At 37.7% G+C, this 22,656-nt stretch overlaps 1 pseudogene; it reads right to left on the reverse strand.

The window, feature by feature from the left end:
• Window positions 1-772: 772 nt before the first annotated feature.
• The window catches only part of Slco6c1l-ps1 (solute carrier organic anion transporter family member 6c1 like, pseudogene 1), a 51,084-nt pseudogene continuing 29,200 nt past the window's right edge, over window positions 773-22,656 (reverse strand).

The raw sequence follows: 22,656 nt of genomic DNA on the forward strand, positions 1-22,656 counted from the left end.
TTTGTCTTAGGATTTTAATACTGTGACACCATGGCCACCAAAACTCTAATAAAAGAAAACATTTAATTGGGACTCTTTTACAGTATCAGAGGTGATGGAAGAAAGCATGGTGGCATATGAGCAAACATGATGATGGGGAAGGAATTGAGAGCCCTACATCTCGATCGGCAAGAAGTGGAAGACTATGTGCTACACTGGTCACAGCATAAGTATGGGAGACCTCACTGCTACCTTCACAGTAACACACAATAGGTCCACGTCTACTCCAACAATGCCATTCCTCCTAATAATGTCATTCCCTGTGGGCCAAGCATTCAAACGCTTGTGTCTAGGGGAGATGCCTATTCAAAGCACCACAAAACTATAATAGTTTTTTATTCAAATTTATTAAATATTTAATACTGTAAACCTGAAAAAACTCATAAGAAAAAAAAACCCATTTGGCTATATAAAGATACAGGCAAAGTTAGCTAACAAACTGAAATTGTACTAACGATTTCCTTTTTTGAAAGTATAACGTAGACCTCTATAGTGGACTTAAAACAATATACAAGTATTACATAAATTCTGTAGTACAAGTTTGTGAAATATTTCCTACAAAATCATATAAGCCTTTAATTATCTAAGTACTCATAGATAACTGTTGCTTTGGTGGAAAGTATTGCAAATTCTAAAAGCAACTTTATTTAAATTTATATAATTTGCATCACTTACATAGTCCCATAAATATACGGACCAGCTTTGACTTGTTAAAGATCCAACATCGCTCTATGCCTCCACATTCATTAATGTACCAGTAAATACATGATGCAATCTCTAATACTGTGAAAATTATTGGTACAGGGATGAAACCTATAAAGTAGTTAATGATTATAAGTTTTTCATAAAAACAGGATTAGAAGAATTTCTTCTACACACACACACACACACACACACACACACACACAGACACAGACACAGACAAATGATCTTCTAAACACATTATTTAACATTTTGTAATACCCTTGTATCAATTGGGTCAATAACTGTGGCAACCAATATCTTGATGCCTGCATGTAAACCAAATTAGTATTTGGAAGTGATTTTAGAATTCTGTCAATGTTGTTATTTACAATATCCTAAAGTAGTTATTGGAGCTGCATGGAATATTTAGCAGACACATTTAGAACAAAAGAACTAACTATGAGACTTTTTTGACTCCCACTACTTTTAAAAACACATAACTGCAAGGTTTTTAATGACCAAAAATGACTTTATACTGTTTTCTGACTGTATTCTGTGGTTTATGTCCCTACTGAATTCTTTGCTTATCCGCAGGGAATATATTTCAAGATTCTCCAGTGGATGTGTGAATTGGTATCTGGCACCAAACAGTGTACAAATACACAAGCATGCGCATGCGCATGTACACACACACACACACACACACACACACACACACACACCATTTTGGTTCAATGTACTGCTATCAATTAAACTGACAATTATTTCCTGTTAATATCTTTTATTTTAATCTAGCTTAAAAGCTAATGAGATTTCATAAGTCTTCCATTCTTAGTTGCAATTAACTCATCCCCTATTTTTCCTTCCTTCCTCTCGTTCCCACCCTCTGTGGTTTCATATTACATGAGTTTTATCATTCCCTTTTCTATAGGTTTCCTCATACTGCAAGCTCACTGTTGCCCATGTAACTTCTTCATGAAGACTTCATTTCTCTGAGGCTCCCCTGATCCTTCTTTCTGTTGCTCTATAATTTCACTCCCTGACTAATCCCTTCTGCTCTCCCTCTCTCTACCTCTCTCTCTGCTCTACCTTCATATCACCTGTATTACATCCCTCCTCCCAAATGCATCCCAGCAAGCAATGGGCCACCTCCAGTTTTGTCTGCTTCGGATGAAACCTACAAATGTTCTGAAGCTAAGATCCGCATATGAAAAGGAACATTCAGAATTATATGTTTCAACATGGGTGATGTCACTCCATGCAATTTCTTTTTGGTTATGTCCATTTGCCTGCAAATCTCAATATATTTTGTTTAACTGGACGGCTTTTATTTCACCTAAATTTTCTCTGCATTTAGTTGGCTAGCAAATTTTCAGAGCAATCTCATGTTCATTTTTCTATCATTTTACATTTTTATTTACTCTGAAGTTTGAATATAGATCCAAATTTACACATGAAAGGGGAACAATTTGGTACATTGAATATAGCTGAAAACACAAACCAGTGAATCTCCAAATTGTATAGGTCATACCCAGGCTCAGTGAATTCCAATTGGCAGGTACACTTCTGACATCAAATAGCAATGATATTATCTATGAGTGACACGTGCTAGCTTTATGAATCTAAATGTATGTTATACTTAATTTATACCAAAATATTTAGCTGGTTGACAAAAGTTCAATTTGGCCTATGAACACCTTGTATATATATATATTCATTTACTCATTATTTAACATAACTAAAATCTCAGAATTATGGGTCAAATCTGTCTGAGCCACCTTTTCCAGAAACAACTCAGCCTTCTCAAGCTCTCACATTCACCTTACTCATCTGCCAGGTATGGTATTGCTTAGAGTCCATTTCAACGTTGTTAATTCCACTCTGCATTTTCCTGGTCTGCTGGTTTTGGCAGGTTCTGCACTCCATAAATTATTTCAGTACGTCTACACTTCACATTCTGGCTTTTGATTGGGTTCTAACTAAATGGCACTGTGAATGAAGGAGACAGCTTAAGTCTACTCTTTACCTTCAGGCTTCCCCATGGTTAGTTGGGGTGGCTGAGTTCCACAGGTTGTCTTTCCTACAAGGGCTCTTCCCTGAAGTGCACAGTGACTGCATTCCACACCATGCAGTGGTATTCCTTATATCCAGCCTACATTTGGTTGGAACTTTATTCAATTTTATTTACTTGAATCACCCTAATTTCTGGGTTCCCCTCATTCTGGTACTTTTATTATATTCACAATTCCAAATTAAAATAAATGAAAAAATGACTTTATATCATTTAAAAGAGGATACACTCACTCCCACTGATGCAATCAAGTCTAATTGAGCAAGCCACACACAGAAAGACATCATTAATGGTAGAAGAGGCTTGTTGGAAAGAATATAAGCTCAGCTGGGACAAAAGAAATGGTAAGAAAAAACCCTACAAATTGCTATATATTTATGAACAAAGGTATTGAAAAATAAAAAGAAGATATCTATATTTATTTTTCCACAATAGAATTCTATACAAATCTTAAATTTTATTTAAATTTATTCACTCTTACCAGTGCCAACCCTGCAAATCCTTTCCCCGTAATCACCTCCCATTCTCCTAAGAGCAAGTTCTGTTTGGTATCAATCCACTCTGGGATATCCAGCTGAGGTAGGCCTAAATGCATCCATTCCTACTGAGGTCCAAATAAGTTGTCAGGGGAAGGTGATCCAATGGCAGGCAACTGTGTCAGAGACAGCCTCTGCTCTAACTGTTAGGGGACACAGCCGAAAACCAAGCTGCACATCTGCTGCAAATGTGTAGGTGGCCGAGGTCCACTGCCTGACCTTTGGTTAACTGGTTCAGTCTCTGGGAGTCCCCATGGGCCCAAGTTAGTTGACTCTTTAGGTCTTCTTGTGATGTTCTTGGCCTGGTCAGCTTGAGCATTTCTGACTCTGACCTTCCCACCTTACTTCTTACCATGTAGGTTTTGAAGGAAAAAAAATGATGCAGAGCTGTATTTTAAATCAGCACTTTGTAATGTCCTCTTACTATTTATTTTCTTGTATTAACTCTTTAAAAAGTATCAAAAATGCCTCATAATATTCAGCATTACTATCCCTAATTAATACTTTCATAATTCTCACCTTTATTTTTCAAAATTTTAAATATAAAATGAAAGCATACTTAAAAGAGCAAAACAAGATGCAGCAACCTTAGCACAGAAACCTTCATGCATCTACATACACCGGGCTTCATGCATCTACATACACCAGGCTTCATGCAACTACATACACTGGGCTTCATTTACTGGCGTTTATCTCCTGCTCTCTTCTCTCTTCTACCTTTCTCCAAATCTACTGAAGATTATCCCCTTAATTTCCTTTTAATGCTTCTAATATTTATCTATGTAAATTCACACAATTAAAACCACACGTCTCTGAATTTACCCCCTTCTTTACAGATTGCAAACTATGTTCATTGATGTGTAGTTAGCAATATATATGTATTTAAATTTTTTCCTTTTAATTTTTCTTCCATTAAAAAATTACTATTTGTATAATGACCATGTCTCAATATGTAGCCCAAGCTGGCCTAAAAATGACTATATAGAACAGGTTGGCTTTGAAAATAGCCTGTTTCTGTCTCTCATGGGGGCTGTTTATTGGGTCACAGTATCAGGCCCTGCAGTTGCTTTCCTTTATATTATGTCTGCCAATTGTAACAAACCAACTACTTCTGAGTACATGGTGTGCTTACTTTCTATTCTATTCCAACGGACTCTATCTGCTTTCCTTCGTACCCTATAAGAATTTTTATCTAGGTTCATGACTTAAAAGAAATGAATTGCACACATGAGATATGTCCAGGGCTTGCCTTCAGTTGAGAGTTTTGGCATTTCGGTTCCTTTTAAAAACACAGAAATAGTGTAAGAATATGTTTCTTATTTAGTCACAGGTATGTGGATATGGAGCTGATTGACAGCCGGTATGGTTTATGTCCTGCTTTTGCAGGGGCTTTCTTTTGCCAGCTGCAGAGAGTTTGGGCTCTTGGATGATGTTTGAAATTCCGGGGACATTAATTTAGAGGGTAATAAATGCTAGGGCCCGAGAGTTTGGTGGGTGGATGGTTGGTGGGTGGATGGTTGGTGTTTGGTGGGTGGATGGTTGGTGTTGGGTGGGTGGATGGTTGGTGTTTGGTGGGTGGATGGTTGGTGTTTGGTGGGTGGATGGTTGGTGTTTGGTGGGTGGATGGTTGGTGTTGGGTGGGTGGATGGTTGGTGTTGGGTGGGTGGATGGTTGGTGTTTGGTGGGTGGATAGTTGGTGTTTGGTGGTCCGTAGTTGGTGATTGGTTGTTGTTTGCTGATGGTTATAGCCTGTTAAGAAATCATGCTCAAAGAAGAAAGAAGCAGGAAATAAATATCCTGGTGGCTAAGAACAAACTTTTCCTAGGAACTCGATGGCCATAATCAGTAGGAATTAGACAGCAATCATATTGCCCCCGCTCTCCTCTATCCTCTTTTCTCTCCTGTCTAGTGTGAGGGGATTGAAATGGTAGAATAAAAGGTGTGAGAAGAGCGAAAGAAAGAACACCAAGTAGGAAAAGAATTGGACCTTGTTCCAAATTCACAGAATTCGCTCAAACTACTGAGCTGTCACTCCATTGATTTTCCAGCAAATGCTGTAATTTCAGTCTTCTTTCTAGTCAAATAATCCCCCAATATGTGAAACTTACCTCCGTTATCCATTTTGGGGTGTTGTTACCACTGCTCAGTGACCATAGAGTGCGCACTGTCAGTATTCTGTGCTGTGATTCCTCAGATATGTACCCTGCAGTGTTATAAATGAGTCCTGTAGTAATTCTCTTTATCCTTAATCCTTAGGACCATCCACACTCATTTCCACAGTGCATATACAATGTTTTTTTTTCCATCAACTTAAGGGACATCTTTCCCACATCCTCACAAGACTTGTTTTTCTTAAACATAGCTATTCTCCTGGAACAACACAGAATCTGAATGGGCTTCTGGTTTGCATTTACCTTATGATCAAAGATGCTTGACGCTTTCATGGTTTTATTGGATAGCTCTACTTTATATTTATTGGATATTTATATTTTTGTAAAAATGTCTATATGTTACATTTCCCCATTTGCTAACTGAGCTACATTTTTCTGACTTCTTCATATATTTTGACTATCACTCTAGTGACATATGTATAACTGAAAATCATTTTCTCCCATTTTGTTGAATGCCTCCTCCTTCTGTTATCATCTATTTTACTGTTTGTAATTTTGTTACTATGATGAAATCTTCCTTGTTACCTATTACACCTAGTTGTTGAGCTGTTGGATCCCTTCTCAGAAAGATATTGACTATGTTTATATCCTAGGATACTTCAAAAATGTTTTATTTTCTACATTACAATGTCAATATTGGTTAACTGTCATATATAAAGCTCTCTGATTTGTTCCACATTTTTCTTTTGGTGTTTTTGAACCAGTTTCGTTCCTTTTCATATTGATGTCCAGTTTTTCCCATCGGCATATGTTGAAAAGGCTGTATTCAATGGAAACAAATGTTTCTGCAACATATATTTGGAATACATTGCTGAAATCAGAGCGCTGATGTGTGGGTTTGTTCTGTGCTCTGTATCTTCTGCCATTCTCTACTATTTGGCTTTTATGCTCCTAACACAATATGTTTGCTATTATGGTTTGGTTTCATAGTTTGAAGGTGTGTATAGTTCCAACGTTTGCTTTTGTGTTCATCTATGTTTGGCTATTCAGAATGTTTTACACTTATATATGAATTTAGGATTTTCCCGTTGTCTTCTGAAGAATTTCTCTGAAATACATACAGATTTCATAAATTCAATACCCCTAATGACTGTCATATGGTCATATCCCCAGTATCAATTCTTCTGATCTGTAAAGATGAAATATCTTCAAATATCTTCAAATTTCTTCTCTTCAATAGTTCTCATTGTAGAGGGATTGCACCATTTAGTTTAGGTATATACTTGGGTGTATCACTAATTATGAGGCTACTCTGGATGAGATAGTATCCTTGATACATCTCTCACTAGCACTCTATGCAAATCACTACTTTTTAAATATCCACTTGTATATTATTATCTTGCTATTAGTATTTAGGTGGAATACTGAGGGTCACTTGCTTATTTATTTATTTTGAGTCTCGGTTTTGCTGTGGTGCCCTGGGCTTAAACTCATGATCATCCTGCCTGAATGTTCGAGGTCATGGGAAGATAGTCAGGCATGTGCATAGGCTAAGGTCATTTTGAAATTATGATACTTCCTTTTTTGCTTATATCCTTTTTATTTCTTTTTCATGTTTTGGAATTGTGGCTGAGATTGCAGGCCTTACATTAAAAAATGACAGCGAGAATAAGTATTCTTGTTTCACTCTGAGTTGTACAGAAAAGCATGTAACTGCTTCAGTCAGCTCAATGTTGGCTATTGGGATAAGGGTTAACTGCCTCTAGCTCTAGTTTCTCCAGGGCTTTTTGCATAAAAGATATTGAATTTTGTCACAAAAATTTTCTTCATCTAATGGACAATCATAAGTTTATCTTTGACTTGTTCTTATACTGTGTTTATATATTCATATATAAAGTTTTCCTTGTATTAATGAAATCGACTTGAAATGGACTATTAGGTGTTTGTTTGTTTGTTTCTTTCATTTGTTTTGAGGGAAATTTTCATTGTTTATCACTAGTCCATCTTGATTCTTTCATATATTCCTGGCTAATTTTCATAGGTAATATGTAACTTGAAATTTATCAATTTCTTCTGTATTCTTCCCTTGGACTATGAATATTCAGTGTCCTCCAAGTGATACTCTGTGTTTTGGTATCTATTTCCTAATATTTAATTTTTATCTCTTAGGCATTTATTCTTTCTCATGATTTTGTTACTTTGATTAAAAGGTCGTCAATATTGTCTAGATTTTTAAATCAACATGTTTCATTGATCTTTTACATCTAACATTTGTGTCTAACATCTTCTGACACATCATTTTGGGCCATTTTCAAGCTTCAAAACCAAAAGATTCTCTTCTCAATTGATATGGTAAACTACACTTAGTGGTTCTGTGTGATAATAAACATCATGAAACTCCTACTTTAAAAAACCTACCACTGGCATCAACAGTATTTTGACATTTCATGAAATATAATGCTTTCAAAGACTATGCATACATTTACTGAATATTTATTTTCTATAACATTCTGACATTTGTTACATTAGGGACATCCTGGGCATTTTCCTGTCTTCTGTAACATCAGTTCCTGAGAGACTTAGCCTTGGCTGCTTAGAGTCTGTCCTGATCCCACAACGTTCATATCAAAGTAGGGTCCTGATACTCTGAGCAGAATTTTATGCAGGAAAGTCATGAAGTCTGTAAATTCTGACGTGTTCTTCTCATTTCTTCCTGTTTTCTTTTGATCACGAATCACTGAGTAACCCAGACTGGCTTCGAACTCATGCTGTTCCAGCTTTAGTGCTCAGCGTTACAATCAACACAGTTATGCGGCATTTGTTTGTTATTCCTTATAAACCTCATTGTCAACACAGTAGCTGAAACTCCAGGATAGCTCCAATTTTTACAGACACAATTTCAAATTTGTCTTGTTTGTTTACCTCATAATCTACAAAAATGTGGAGTGGGAGGTGTACTAGGTTGTATTCATTTTACTCAGACATAGTAGCGAGTGTCTTTAGTAACAGACATTTCACCAAGTAACGTATGAGTTCTGTCTCATTTTTCTTCCTTGAATTTTGAATAATTCATAGAATTATTCTTTATTTGCACAAATGGGAAATCTGAATATGATCCTTGATTTCTCTAAATTCCATCAAAGTTATAACTCTCACCCTTTTAACACAAATACTTCTCAAACATGTTCTATTAAACTACCTCTAAATGTCATTATTTCACCCTCACTTTGTTTTCTCCACTTTCTACTTTAAATTCAATTTTTCCCACTATCTCCAAATGCAGATGCGTGTCTGACTGCAACCCAAGCTCTGGACAGGCTGGGGCTTAAAGATCACATGGTTAAGGGCAATTTGAATTATACAGGAGCATGATAGCCACCAAAACCAACACAAAACCAAGCACTTCAACTACAACAACACAGAAGAAAAACAAAACACCCATCTCATTGTTTTCTACATGTTTTGTGGATAAATTCATTATGCACATGGTGCTTTATTACCAAACCCTCCCCCCTGTTTTCCCTACCCTCCAGTTCCTTCTTATTTCATCTCCTGCTTTATTTCCACCAGAACTATATAATTGCTAGGATATTCCACAATTTCTGTACCTATGTTCACTCCACAACTAAGTGAGAACATGCCAGAAGGATCCTCTTATTTTCCAGCCTTCACAAGATAGTAAGGGCACAAACACTCTTGTTAGCCACTTGGCAGAATAAGTTTGTTATGTTTCTAGTGGAAAAAAAAGTTGAGGTGTCCTAAGCATATTCTGGATGAACACATGAATGACAAATATTGGTTCATTTCAGAATGACAATTTGAAACTGTAAAAGTTACTGCGTATCTTTGTAAAGGACACTTATGCTTTCTTATGGTCCAGTTGTTAATATAAAATTATAGTTAAGTACCTATATCAATGAGTCAAATTTATACTCACATCAATGATAAAATTTAAAATTTTTCTTGTTTGTGTATTCATCATGTACATTCTACAAGGTAAATATAATCAAAGGTTTCTTTTAAATTTATGTTGTTAATGGTACATAGATACCTACATTTGCTATATGGAAAACAATACATGCAATTCTAAAACTGTGCACATTTTTAAAATAAAATAAGTCTAACTGTAGCATTTATACATTATACAAAAGCAAATAAAAGGAAAAATCATGCATATACCTAAATTTTAGCAATTTAATTATTTTCTCTTTATATTTCTACTATAAAATTCAGTAGTTGTTTTGCTGTAACAACCTGAAATATTTCTAAATTTATCATTTTATGTATTAATTATTTAAAAATTATAAAAATTACATACTTACTGAAGGATAACCAAGAAAACACAGTTGCAGAAAAGTAAAAAGGAAAAAACAAAGGTAATGTAAGACATTTGGTATTACCTGATCCAGAAGTAGCATCAATAAATTGTCCATCGGCATCTGGAGTGGTCAACCCTTCTTTAATGCAAGAACAATTGTAGTATGTCTATGAATATTAAAAATAAAAACCATATTTCAGAAAGTTACAGGAGACAATAGCCTTATTATTATAAATCTAAAGACTAAGTTAATATCCAAACAGAGATTTCCTGGGGAGTTGTTTTTGCCTTTACAATTTTCTATTTAGTGATATTAAAATATAACCATCTCTCCTTTCCGGCCCTCAAAGCCTTCCATGTGTCCATATTTCAAATATATAGCCTGTTTCTCATTGATTTATGGATTATTACACACACACACACACACACACACACACACACACACACACACACACGGTCTGCTCTGTGTAGAGAAGTCAATTTCTTTTAATCTCTGCATTCCATTAAGAAAATTTCATTTCACTACACAGCCTGGAACTGACAGCAATCTGTCTGCTTCCAGAGTACTGGAATTAAGGCATATGCCATCATAGCCAGCTTAGAATTCATCATTTTAATGAACATTCTCATGCTGAACCTGCCATACATTATTTATAAATGGAAAATGACATGGAAAATCTGAGATATTTTCCCTGTTAGTGAATTGCTTTGCATATAGTTATTTGTGGGTACATGATTACAAATAAGAAAGAATTCTATAAATTTTAAAATTAGTTACTCATATTAATTTTATTATTTTTGGAAATCAATGTAAAAAAGGGCAGTTGCACCTAATGGAATTAATGTGATTAAATCTTGTGTGAGATTTGAAATCTGGACAATAGCTCAACTATGAAAGGCTGTGTAATTGTGTTAATTCTTTGTTTTGGGTACAATCATAAGTCAACCCAGTTGATTTTTTTACTGAGCAGAGTAGAAATACTGTTTCAGAAATCAAAGTGTTTTAGAGCATACAAAACAGCAGCTACAATCTTAGCACTGGAGAGGCAGAAACACACACACACACACACACACACACACACACACACACACACACACAAGCATGCACATATGTGCTAAAAGAAACCTATAACCCCTAGTGAAATAGAGCAGTCTCTAAGAGTATCCAGATAAGAAAACCCAAAAAACAAAAAAACAAAGAAACAAAACAAGTGTCACAAGCCATAATAGGATAAGCTAATAACTAGCAGGTGATCTTCCTGAGGTGTCTTGATTCAGATTTTTGTATAATCTGTGACAGGTTCACTCTTATTTGGCAAGGCTGTAGGAGAATGCATTTTAGGAAAGATTCCTGTTATCAATATGCTTTTCCTGTTATTATTAAGCATATACAATAATAACTTGGTATTCATCCACCCCTTTGGAGCGCATATCTGCAGCTCTATGAAGATGTACTGTCTAGTAGTGATGCTATATAGACAAAAAGATCACTTCTTAAGTCTTAATGATGACCTTATAAGAATTCTTAAAATTATATTAGTGATTATTAAGATCTTTTATTATGGGACTGCTATTAGGTCCTTTTCTGATAGTCAAAACTGCAATGAGAACTCTTACAGTCTCCCAAGTGTTATCAGTTAATTGCTCTTAGTAACCAGATTTTCTCTTACTCTGAGTACATTCTAAGAGATTGCAAAACAATTAACCAAATGTCATAAAAAGGGAACTAATGATTTATTTATTTTTTATTGGATTTTTAAATTTACATTTCAAATTTTATTCCCTTTCCTGGTTTCCTTCTTCTATAATGGTGTTCCCCTCCCCATAACTAATGACTTATTATAGGTACTAGGACGAAAGATAAAACATAGACTGTGTTTAATCTATACAAAAATTCACTAATAACTTAGTTATGGTTTTAAACCTTCAGGGAACCTGTGGAGCTGTGATAGGTGATAGATGTTTAGCCAGATAATTAGTCATAACGAATATGCATGTAAATATTAGATGATGAGAAAACATTTAACAAAATTCAACACCTCTTCATTTTAACAGTTGGAAAGATCAGGAATTCAAGGCCCATGAGCAAATATATGAAAAGCCATATACAGCAAACCAGTAGCCAACTTTAAACTAAATGGAGAGAAAATTTCACTAAAATCAGGGACTAGACAAGGCTGCCCACTCTCTCACTACTTATTCAATATAGTATTCAAGTCCTAATCAGAGCAACCAGACAACTACAGCAGTTCAAAGGGATACAAACTGCCAAGGAAGAAGTCAAAATATCACCATCTGTGGATGATATGATTGTATATTTAAGTGACCCCAATTGTTCCACCAGAGAACTACTAAGCCTGAAAACTTCAGCAAAGTGGCTGGGTATAGAATTAACTCAAACAAATCGGTAGCCTTTCTCTATTCAAAGGATAAACAGTCTTAGAAAGAAATTAGGGAAATGACACCCTCACAATAGTCCCAAATAATATAAAATACCTCAGTGGGACTCTTACCAAGGAAGTGAAAGTTCTGTATTGCAAGAACATCAAGTCTCTGAAGAAAGAAATTGAAGAAAATCTCAGAAGGTGGAAAGATCTCCCATACTCATGGATTGGCAGGATTAATATTGTAAATATGTCATCTTGCCAAAAGCAATCTATAGATTCAATGCAATCCCCATCGAATTCCAACTCAATAAACCATGGATAGTGAAATCTGTCCTCAACAATAAAAGACCTTCTAGGGGAATCACCATTCCTGACCTCAAGCAGTATTACATAGCAATATTGATAAAGAACTATATGGTATTGGTACAGAGACAGGTGGGTAGATCAATGGAATAGAATTGAAGACCCAGAAATGAACCCACATATCTATAGTCACTTGATCTTTGACAAAAGAGCTAAAACCATCCAGTGGAAAAAATATAGCACTTTCAACAAATGGCTCTGGTTCAACTGGCCGTCAGCATATAGAAGAATGTGAATTGACACATTCTTATCACCCTATACAAAGCTTAATTCCAAATGGATCAAGGACCTCCACATCAAACCAGATACACTCAAACTAGTAGAAGAAAAATTGGGGAAGAGTCTCTAACACATGAGCGCTGGGAAAAAATTCCTGAAAAGAACACCAATGGTTTATGCTCTAAGATAAAGAATTGATAAATGGGACCCCCTACAATTCCAAACCTTCTGTAAGACAAAGGACACTGTCATTAGGACAAAACAGCAACCAACAGATTTGGAAAATATCTTTATCAATCCTACATTTGATAGAGGAATACTATCCAGTATATACAAAGAACTCAAGAAGTTAAACTCCAGAGAATATCAAATGGCTGAGAAGTATCTAATAAATGTCAACATCCTTCTTCATCAGGGAAAGGAATATCAAAACAACACCGAGATTCCACCTCACACCAGTCAGAAAAGCTAAGATCAAAAACATATGTGACAGCAGATGCTGGTGAGGACGGGAGAAAGAGGAACATTCCTCCAGTTTTTGTGGATTTGCATTCTGGTACAAACACTCTGGAAATCAGTCTGGCAGGTCCTCAGAAAATTAAACATAGTCTCACCTGAGGACTGAGCTATACTACTTCTGGGCATATACCCAAAAGATGCCCCCACATATAACAAGGACACATTCTGCACTATGTTTATAGGAACCTTAAAGGGGAAGTCCTTGGCCCTGCCAAGGTTGGACCCCCAGGGCAGGGGAATGTGGAGGGGGCAGTAAGGGGGATGGATGAGGGGAACACCTGTATGACAGTGGGGGAGGAGATGGGGATTTAATGGAAAAAATACATAAAAAAGTAGACTGAAACTGAAATAAAGTTGTCTACAGCATCAAAAAATAAATAAATAAAAATAACAGTAGCCAGAAGTTGGAAAAAACCCAGGTGTCCTTCAACAGAGGAATGGATACAGAAAATGTGATACATTCATACAATGGAGTACTAATCAGTTATTAAAAACAACAATTTCATGAAATTCATAGGCAATTGGATTGAACTAAAAAATATCATCTTGACTGAGATAACCTAATCACAGATAAAAACCACACGTGGTATGCACTCACTGTTAAGTGGATTAGACAACATATACTCAGATTATCCATGATACAATCCACAGGCTACATGAAGCTCTAGAAGAAGAACTACCAAAGTGTGGTTGCTTCAGTCCTTCTTAGAATGGGGAACAAAAATATTCATAGGAGGGAATATGGAGGCAAAGTTTGGAGCAGAGACTATAGGAAAGGCTATCCAGAGCCTGCGACACCTGTGGATCCAGCCCTTACATACAGTAACCAAATCTAGACAATATTGCTGAGGCCAAGAAGTGCATGCTGACAGGAGCCTGATATAGCTCTCTCCTGAGAGGCTCTGCCAGAGCATGACACATACAGAGTTGAATGTTCACAGTCACCCGTTGAACTGAGAACAGGGTCTCCATTGGAGTAGAGAAAGGATTGAAGGAGCTGAAGGGGTTTGCAACCCCATAAGAACAACAGTAACAACAACCAGATCTCCCAGGGACTAAACCACCATACAAAGAATACACATGGACTGACCCATGGCTCCAGCTGCATATGTAGCAGAGGATGACTTCATTGGACACCCAAAGGAGGAGAAGCCCTTGGTCCTGCCAACGCTGGACTCCCCTAGTGTAGGGGAATGTCAGGGTGGGGAGACAGGAAGTGGTGGGTGGTTGGGTGGGATAAAGGGGAGATAACATTTGAAATGTAAATTAAAATGTCAAATAAAAATAATTATCATTATATGTCTGCCTGTTTTCTAAAGGTAGATAAGAAAATTTTAGACGTTTAATTAGATGATGAGGTGGAGAGGATCTAGCAGGGCAAACAAACATAAAGATTTATTTTCATTTAAAATTATTAAAAAATTAAAATGTACACGTGCCTAAAAATATTTAAAATATATAACAAATAGAGGTTGAGAGATGGCTCATTCAGTACAGTATTTGCTGCAGTAGGACCTGAGTTTAAACACTGAACCCCTATAGCAAAAGTACATGTGTACCCCTAATTCTCGCTCACTTACATTATGTTTGTGTGACCTGTCACATCTTCTCCTGTAGGATTATGTTACCAATTGAAATGCAAAAGAAAAACAAATGTTCATTTATTAACTCTTACCTGCTGGCCTAGCCTAGGCAGATTTATGCTTTACCATAGAGTATCACCCCTGACAGAAAGTTATCTTTAACTTTTCCCACTTGGCATATATAAACGCTTTTGATGAGATGAGCTAACTCCTGCACTGAGAATAAGAAAGAGGTCTTTGTTGTGCTAGGGAAGCTACTGACATAAGTTCTCAGCTGTGTTATCTTTTTCCAAAGTTTTAGCCACTAAGAAAAAGAACTATTCAAAGGGTCAAGAACATAAGGAAAACTACAAGGGTTTTCAACATATAAATAAGTAAACAAAGAATTTTTAAAGAAATATAAGATATAGTCTTGAAAAGATCCAATTACCAATATGAAGAAAAGACTTTTTCTTATTTTAGGGAAGCTACTGCTTGTCCTTTGTTTTGTCAAAATGATTTTATTGTTTTAGTTCTTTTCTGTTTGAAGTTAACACTGATTAATACATTCTTTTCTTGCTTTCATATCGATTCATCAATTTGCTTTAGGGCTATTATTTGCAATATGTCTTATTGTCTTTTTATATACCTTCTAGCACTTATATCCTTCACTGCAAATACTTGATTTCTTCCATTTTTATGAACTGGAATCGTTTTATGTTTGATATGCATATGATATTATGAACTAGTTGAGCCTTGTAGAAATATAAAATAAGAATTCCCGAGACAGATGTCCCTGAGCATAATTTCCCACAAAGGAGATTGGCTCCATATTAACACTCTGAGCAGCATCCACATGAACAGCTGGCCCTAACGGTGTAGGGTCAGTGGAGCTATCTTTGAGGCAAGAGATAAGGAGAGAGAGCTAGCCACTCATCTGCTGTGAGATGCCCTGAGCATGGGTAAGAGGCTTTCTCTCCTGACCCATTGCCACCTGCCTTGTGAGAAGAGTTAGTCTCCAGGTCATAAGAGCAGGTTAGCTATCCCTAGCCTTCATCGGATGTAGTTCTTTGGATCACAGGCCCAGCCTGACTGAAAGGACACAGTGAAGCTTGCACTGATGGCAAAGGCAGTGGTGAGCCAGACCCAAGGATATTGGAGAGGGAGAACTGGCCCAGGGCCTCACTGCCTGAAAGCACTTTCAAGAGTAAGCCCCTACCTGGACATAATTACACAATGGTGTTGACTCTGGAGGCATGCGTGTGGGCGAGCCATCTCTAAAGACATGATTGTAAAAGAGCTGACCCTGCCTCCTGTGAGTGTTAGCATTGAGTAGTCTAGTTGTAGAAGAATTGGAGAGCTGGCCCTGGTGGTGTGGGTAAGGGAGAGCTGACAGGCTGACCAAATCCAGGATTTTCTGTTGGCCTGGATCCAACTCTTCATCAGCTGTGAACTGTTGAACCCCGTGAAAGGACCAGTCCTGCTGAACCAAAGCTGCAGGGTTTGCACAATACAGGGCACCAACAATAGCAGGGAGGCATCCCAGTGAGGATCCCATACTGATGGTGTGGTAGAAGCTAGAGACCTTGGTCCAGATCAGTGCCCCATTGCAAAAAACATTTGCAGTGAAGACAAACTGAGAGGTTTACTGCAGGACGCACTGTGACAAACGACAGCTTTCACCATGAGGTGTTTTCCATGCTTTGTTTGGTTTATTTATGCATTTGTTTGTATGTTTTATACTTCTTTTGGGGTGGCGGTTGAAAGGGTAAAGGGCAAATGCAACGGGAAAGGAAGATGGGTGGGACTGGGCTATGTAATGAGAAACTCATACAGAATCAATAAAAAGTCTAAAAACAATAACTGATTATCCCATCCTTCTACCTGGCCTCACCTCTTAAGGAGCCTGTCACCTTCTTTGTCATATTCTGAACCAATATTCTGACACATAAACTTTGGAAGGACACATCCAAACTATCACACTTATGGAATTACTAAGTTAGACACGGTGAGTGATTAATAGCAATAGTAGTGTTTTTCAATTACACACAGATTTCCTCTCTACTTTAGAGATTTAAATACTATTTTAACATATAACATTTTAGAAGAATGATTTTTATAAATGTCATAAATATGTTCCATACTAATGCTTGTTAAAAAATCTACTCAGCTCTCAAAAACAATGACTTTATGAAATTCGTAGGCAAATGGTTGGAACTGGAAAATATCATCCTGAGTGAGCTAACCCAATCACAGAAAAACACACATGGTATGCACTCATTGATAAGTGGCTATTAGCCCAAATGCTCGAATTACCCTAGATGCATAGAACAAATGAAACTCAAGACGGATGACCAAAATGCAAATGCTTCACTCCTTTAAAAGGGGAACAAGAATACCCTTGGCAGGGAAGAGAGAGGCAAAGATTAAAACAGACACAGAAGGAACACCCATTCAGAGCCTGCCCCACATGTGGCCCATGCATATACAGCCATCCAATTAGACAAGATGGATGAAGAAAAGAAGTGCAGGCTGACAGGAGCCGGATGTAGATCTCTCCTGAGAGACACAGCCAGAATACAGCAAACACAGAGGCGAATGCCAGCAGCAAACCACTGAACTGAGAATAGGTCCCCTATTGAAGGAATCAGAGAAAGAACTGGAAGAGCTTGAAGGGGCTCGAGACCCCAAAAGTACAACAATGCCAAGCAACCAGAGCTTCCAGGGACTAAGCCACTACCTAAGGACTATACATGGACTGACCCTGGACTCTGACCTCATAGGTAGCAATGAATATCCTAGTAAGAGCACCAGTGGAAGGGGAAGCCCTGGGTCCTGCTAAGACTGAACCCCCAGTGAACTAGTCTATGGGGGGAGGGCGGCAATGGGGGGAGGGTTGGGAGGGGAACACCCATAAGGAAGGGGAGGGGGGAGGGGGATGTTTGCCCGGAAACCGGGAAAGGGAATAACACTCGAAATGTATATAAGAAATACTCAAGTTAATAAAAAAAAAAAAGAAAAAAAAGAAAAAAAAAAAGAAAAAAAAGGGGAACAAGAATACACTTAGGAGGGGATAGGGAGGCAAAGTTTAGAACAGAGACTGAAGAAACACCCATTCAGAGCCTGCCCCACATGTGGCCCATACATATACAGCCTCCAAACTAGACAAGATGGATGAAGCAAAGAAGTGCAGGCCGACAGGAGCTGGATGTAGATCTCTCCTGAGAGACACAGCCAGAATACAGCAAATACAGAGGTGAATGCCTGTAGCAAACCACTGAACTGAGAATAGGACCCCCGTTGAAGGAATCAGAGAAAGGACTGAAAGAGCTGAAGGGGCTCGAGACCCCATATGTACAACAATGTCAAGCAACCAGAGCTTCCAGGGACTAAGCCACTACCTAAAGACTATACATGGACTGACCCTGGACTCTGACCTCATAGGTAGCAATGAATAGCCTAGTAAGGGCATCAGTGGAAGGGGAAGTCCTTGTTCCTGCCAAGACTGAACCCCCAGTGAACGGGATTGTTGGGGGGACGGCGGTAATGGGGGGAGGGTGGGGAGGGGAGCACACATATAGAAGGGGAGGGAAAGGGGAGGGGGGGAGGGGATGTTAGCCTGGAAACTGGGAAAGGGAATAACAATTGGAATGTAAATAAGAAATACCCAATTTAATAAAGATGGGGGAAAAATCGTGTTAGGATAGAAAAACAAAGATGCTACTAAACACGTTGACATAATGTCTAAGATTCAGTCAATATACTATGTCTTCATCCCTTTTCATTACAAAAAAAATACACAAAAACAAAAACAAAAACAGGAGACAGAGGAAAATAGACACGAGTCTTTTAGTTCCTAGATCCATTATTTTTTCTAGTTAAAAGGTAAAAACAAACAAACAAACAAACAAAAAAGAAACATAATTAGTAGCTATGAACATTCACCCAGGGGCTGGGGTGATGACTCAGTCTGTGAGGTGCCAAGAATGATGGCCTGGTTTTGATGATAAAATCCTGGAATATTGGTATGCCTGTAAGCTCGCTGCTGCAAATACTGAATGTGTGTCCCCTGGGCATTTGGGGGTCAGGTGCTCTAGCCTACTTGGGAGCGCTAGAGGCCTCTGAAAGGGTGTCTCAAAACTCAAGGTAGACTTACCCTGAAGAATGACATCAGGCATTGTCCTCTGACCAGTACTTCATCTCCCTAATTTCTAACTAAATTTATTTTCCATTTAGAAGAATCAAATGCTATTATGCCTGCATAGCTGTGCTTCACATATGCACACACACACACACACACACACACACACACACACACGCTCGCACGCACGCACGCACATGCATATATACAAAATAAAAAAGAGAACCCTACAAATTTAAGTAAATAGTAGAGTAGGCAATTACTCTCTACGACAGAGCAAGGACTAAAAAGAAGAAATCAGTCATAGGTAGCAGCAGCAGTCTATGAGATATGTAATGAGAGATTATTAGGTAAGTCAAATTTCTAGAATGTCATGTATATTTTCTGGAAGGCTTACATATATGGTACAGTCTGGTGCACCATCAAAGGAATGAGGACTGGGGTTTTAGCTCAGTGGTAGAGCACTGGTTTAAAGGCCCCCAATTAGTCATATCTATATCTGATTTACTGTGGAGGAATAATAGAGAAATATCTGGAAACACATAGAGTAAACATTTTGAATCTCAGCAGAAGGCACATTGAAGGAAAAAGAAGAGAACTCAGGATAGCACTGGGAAACCCTTCAGTGTGTGAAATATTGTATTCAAAGTTCAGCGAGTGCCACTGAAAGGAAATTCAGTAAACAAAAACTTGGTTTCTTTCCACGTTGTTAAAATATAAAGTAGGGAAAATATAAACACAAAACTTTAGAGAGCTAAGAATAAAATCTAGTAACTATCTACAAATTGGGCTTGTTACTCGAGAGGAAGAAGCATGAGAAAAATCTACCTTTTCCTTTTCTGTGTTTAGTTCTTTAGCAGCATTGCATCCTGCAAAGCAGGGAGAGAAATATTCTGTGTCATCTCTTCCACACACAGAAGAATAAACAGAAGTCGTACAACTACATCTTTCATTGCATGAAGATGTGAGGCTTCTAATTTTACCTAACCTGTGAAGTTGAAGTTAAATACAATTATTACCACCATTAAAATTGTTAACATATACATCAAGGTATCTGCAAGATTCATATATATGCTTATTGAAATAATTATTTCATAGATTTATGAGATATAAAAACATGATAAAATGGCACATCTAAGAATGTATGATCTGATAGTCCTGGAGAGACAGCTTAGTTCTTAAGTTCCTGCTCTTTTAGAAGAGCAAGCTTCTCAACTCCAGGAACTCTCTAATCCGGGGAGTCCGGTGCCCTCTTCTGATCTCTCCAGGCACCAGTCATGCATGCGGCACATAACCATACATGGAGGTGAATACTCAAACTCGTAAACTCAAAATAAATAAATCTTAGCCTCAGTGTGAGAAGATGCATGTAATCTGGTAGGGACTTTGCCCATTAGGGTGGGGAGGGTATCTGAGGTGCCCACAATCTCTCAGAAGACAAGGGAAGTGGGATATGGGGAGGGAACCTGTGAAAGAGGGGCTTGGAGAAGGGGCAGCACTTTGGATGTCAATAATAAGTATTTTAAAATGTATCACTTGAATTATTTTTTATGCTGTAATAATATTTCCACCAGTCTTTTAACAAATAAAATCATAACTCCTGAAATAGCCTGACACCCCCACTTCAAAGATTTATCTTATCACTTTACTGCTTACCTAATATTTACTTACACATGATTTCTTATTATTTCTTCCTGTTCATCTGTGGGGATTTTATAAAAAGTAATCATGTTATACCTATATTTTCTTTCCTTGTTTTTACAAGTGATCTTTGTTCTTATATAGAAATATGTTTTCATGGTCCTTGTGTATTAGACATACAATATTTAAGATGTTTGAGAGTTTTTAATGTAATTATTTTAGAACTATTTTATGTGTGTTGTGGTTTTGCTAGAATGTATGTATGTGTACCCTGTGAGTGCAGCACCCATGGAAGCAAAAGAAAGTCATTGGATCTATTTGGATTAGAGTTAATAGAGTTATGATCCTCCAAGTGGGTACTGGGCACCAGACCGGGTCCTCTGGTTGGAGAAGTGCCATCAAACACTGAATTACTTCTCCAGCTACCGTTTAAACTTTTCACAAAATTATCAGTTTTTTACGTGGTTTATTGTGAAGAGTACAAAGGTTATGATGACCACAGATCACCAGGGAAACCAGAAATTTTAAGCACACAGATTTTTCTCTCTGTGTAATTTGTCCTTCCATCCAGGAATCTGCAAATTGGCAGTTATTTCTAACCTGATGATCTGTGTTATCTGTTGGAGCAGGCCATATTAAGCTCTCTCAGACAGGACTGAAAGTAATCTAAATGGTCCTTACATTTCCTGTACAGCCATCAACTCCCCAAATTTTGCAGAACCAGAACCAATTGGTGATTAGAAACCAATATAATCACTATACTATATGTATGACCATGACTACTCTAGATCTTTCCTTATTCGTGAAGCTAGTATGGGTAGCCTATCTCTATAACCCATTCTCTTGGAATAAATGACAGGGATCCAGAGTCATGTTTCAATGTAATTATGCTTCTTGGTGCACAGGAAACCTATCCCTATATTATACTGTGTTTGAATATGCTGACATTAAACGACTTGGCATCACAGTCCCTCGAGATTGATCCATGTTGACAAAGTCAGTCTGAACCATGCTTTCAATCTCACCTCTTGGCAGTTTATTTTTCTCCCTACTGTGACACCTATAGGGGCTCAATCAATTGGTCCAAAACATGGAGCACAGAGCAATCTGTTCATGTAAAAAAAGTTTTCATTAAATGGATATTAGGCTTTTAGGATACTTGAGCCTCTCATAGAAAAGGGATCTTGGAGATCCAGAAAAAAATACTCACTGCTATAGTGAATACGAAGATAGCTCATGGGAAGAGAAAAAAAAATCCTGTCTACTGTCTTTGCAGAAAGAAAGAAAGAAAAAGAAAGAAAGAAAGAAAGAAAGAAAGAAAGAAAGAAAGAAAGAAAGGTAGGGGAGAGAGAGAGACAGAGGGAGGGAGGGAGAGAGAGAGAGAAAGAAAGAGAGAGAGAGAGAGAGAGAGAGAGAGAGAGAGAGAGAGAGAGAGAGAGAGTTTTCCTCCAGATACATTTTGGAAAGACAGGTAGAATGGAATCCAGAGCTGTTAAGCTTCCAGGCCAGTCACACAGTTTCCCTTTGGGGCTCACCCTTCTCATTATCTGACCAGAGTTTTCCTGCTGCCTGCCTCCTGTCAGCCCTTCCTGTCAGAGCCCATTAGTGCTGAGCAGCAACACCTGAGTTCCAAGCAATGGCAGGTAGAGCTCCAGCACCTGCAACATAAGCTTAGGTTTTTGTTTTTGTTTGTTTGCTTGTTTTTCTCTCAAAGCAGGAATAATTCAAAGGCCCTCTTATGAGAATTGTCCCCTCATACCAGGAATAAATCAATATCAGTGTCTTTGTGAGGAAAATTATCGAAAGAGCCCAAGTTCTAGTACAGGAACGATGCAACTAGGACATGAAGCACTTCAGCTGGTGCTGATTAAATTTCCTAGGGCAGTGGACATTCAGTATACAGAGAACACTCTCCTCTCCCGCTCCCCAAATCAATGTTTAAATGAGGACTTAGCTTTTGTGGTAGAGTAATTAAAGGAACAAAGTTTTAAAATTGTGGGTAAACCAATTGGATATTATCTTAAGTATTTGAACCTGCTCTTTCAGTTGCTTTCTGGGGACAACT

This window comes from Rattus norvegicus, chromosome 9 (assembly GCF_036323735.1).
Source record: "Rattus norvegicus strain BN/NHsdMcwi chromosome 9, GRCr8, whole genome shotgun sequence".
Taxonomy (NCBI): domain Eukaryota; kingdom Metazoa; phylum Chordata; class Mammalia; order Rodentia; family Muridae; genus Rattus; species Rattus norvegicus.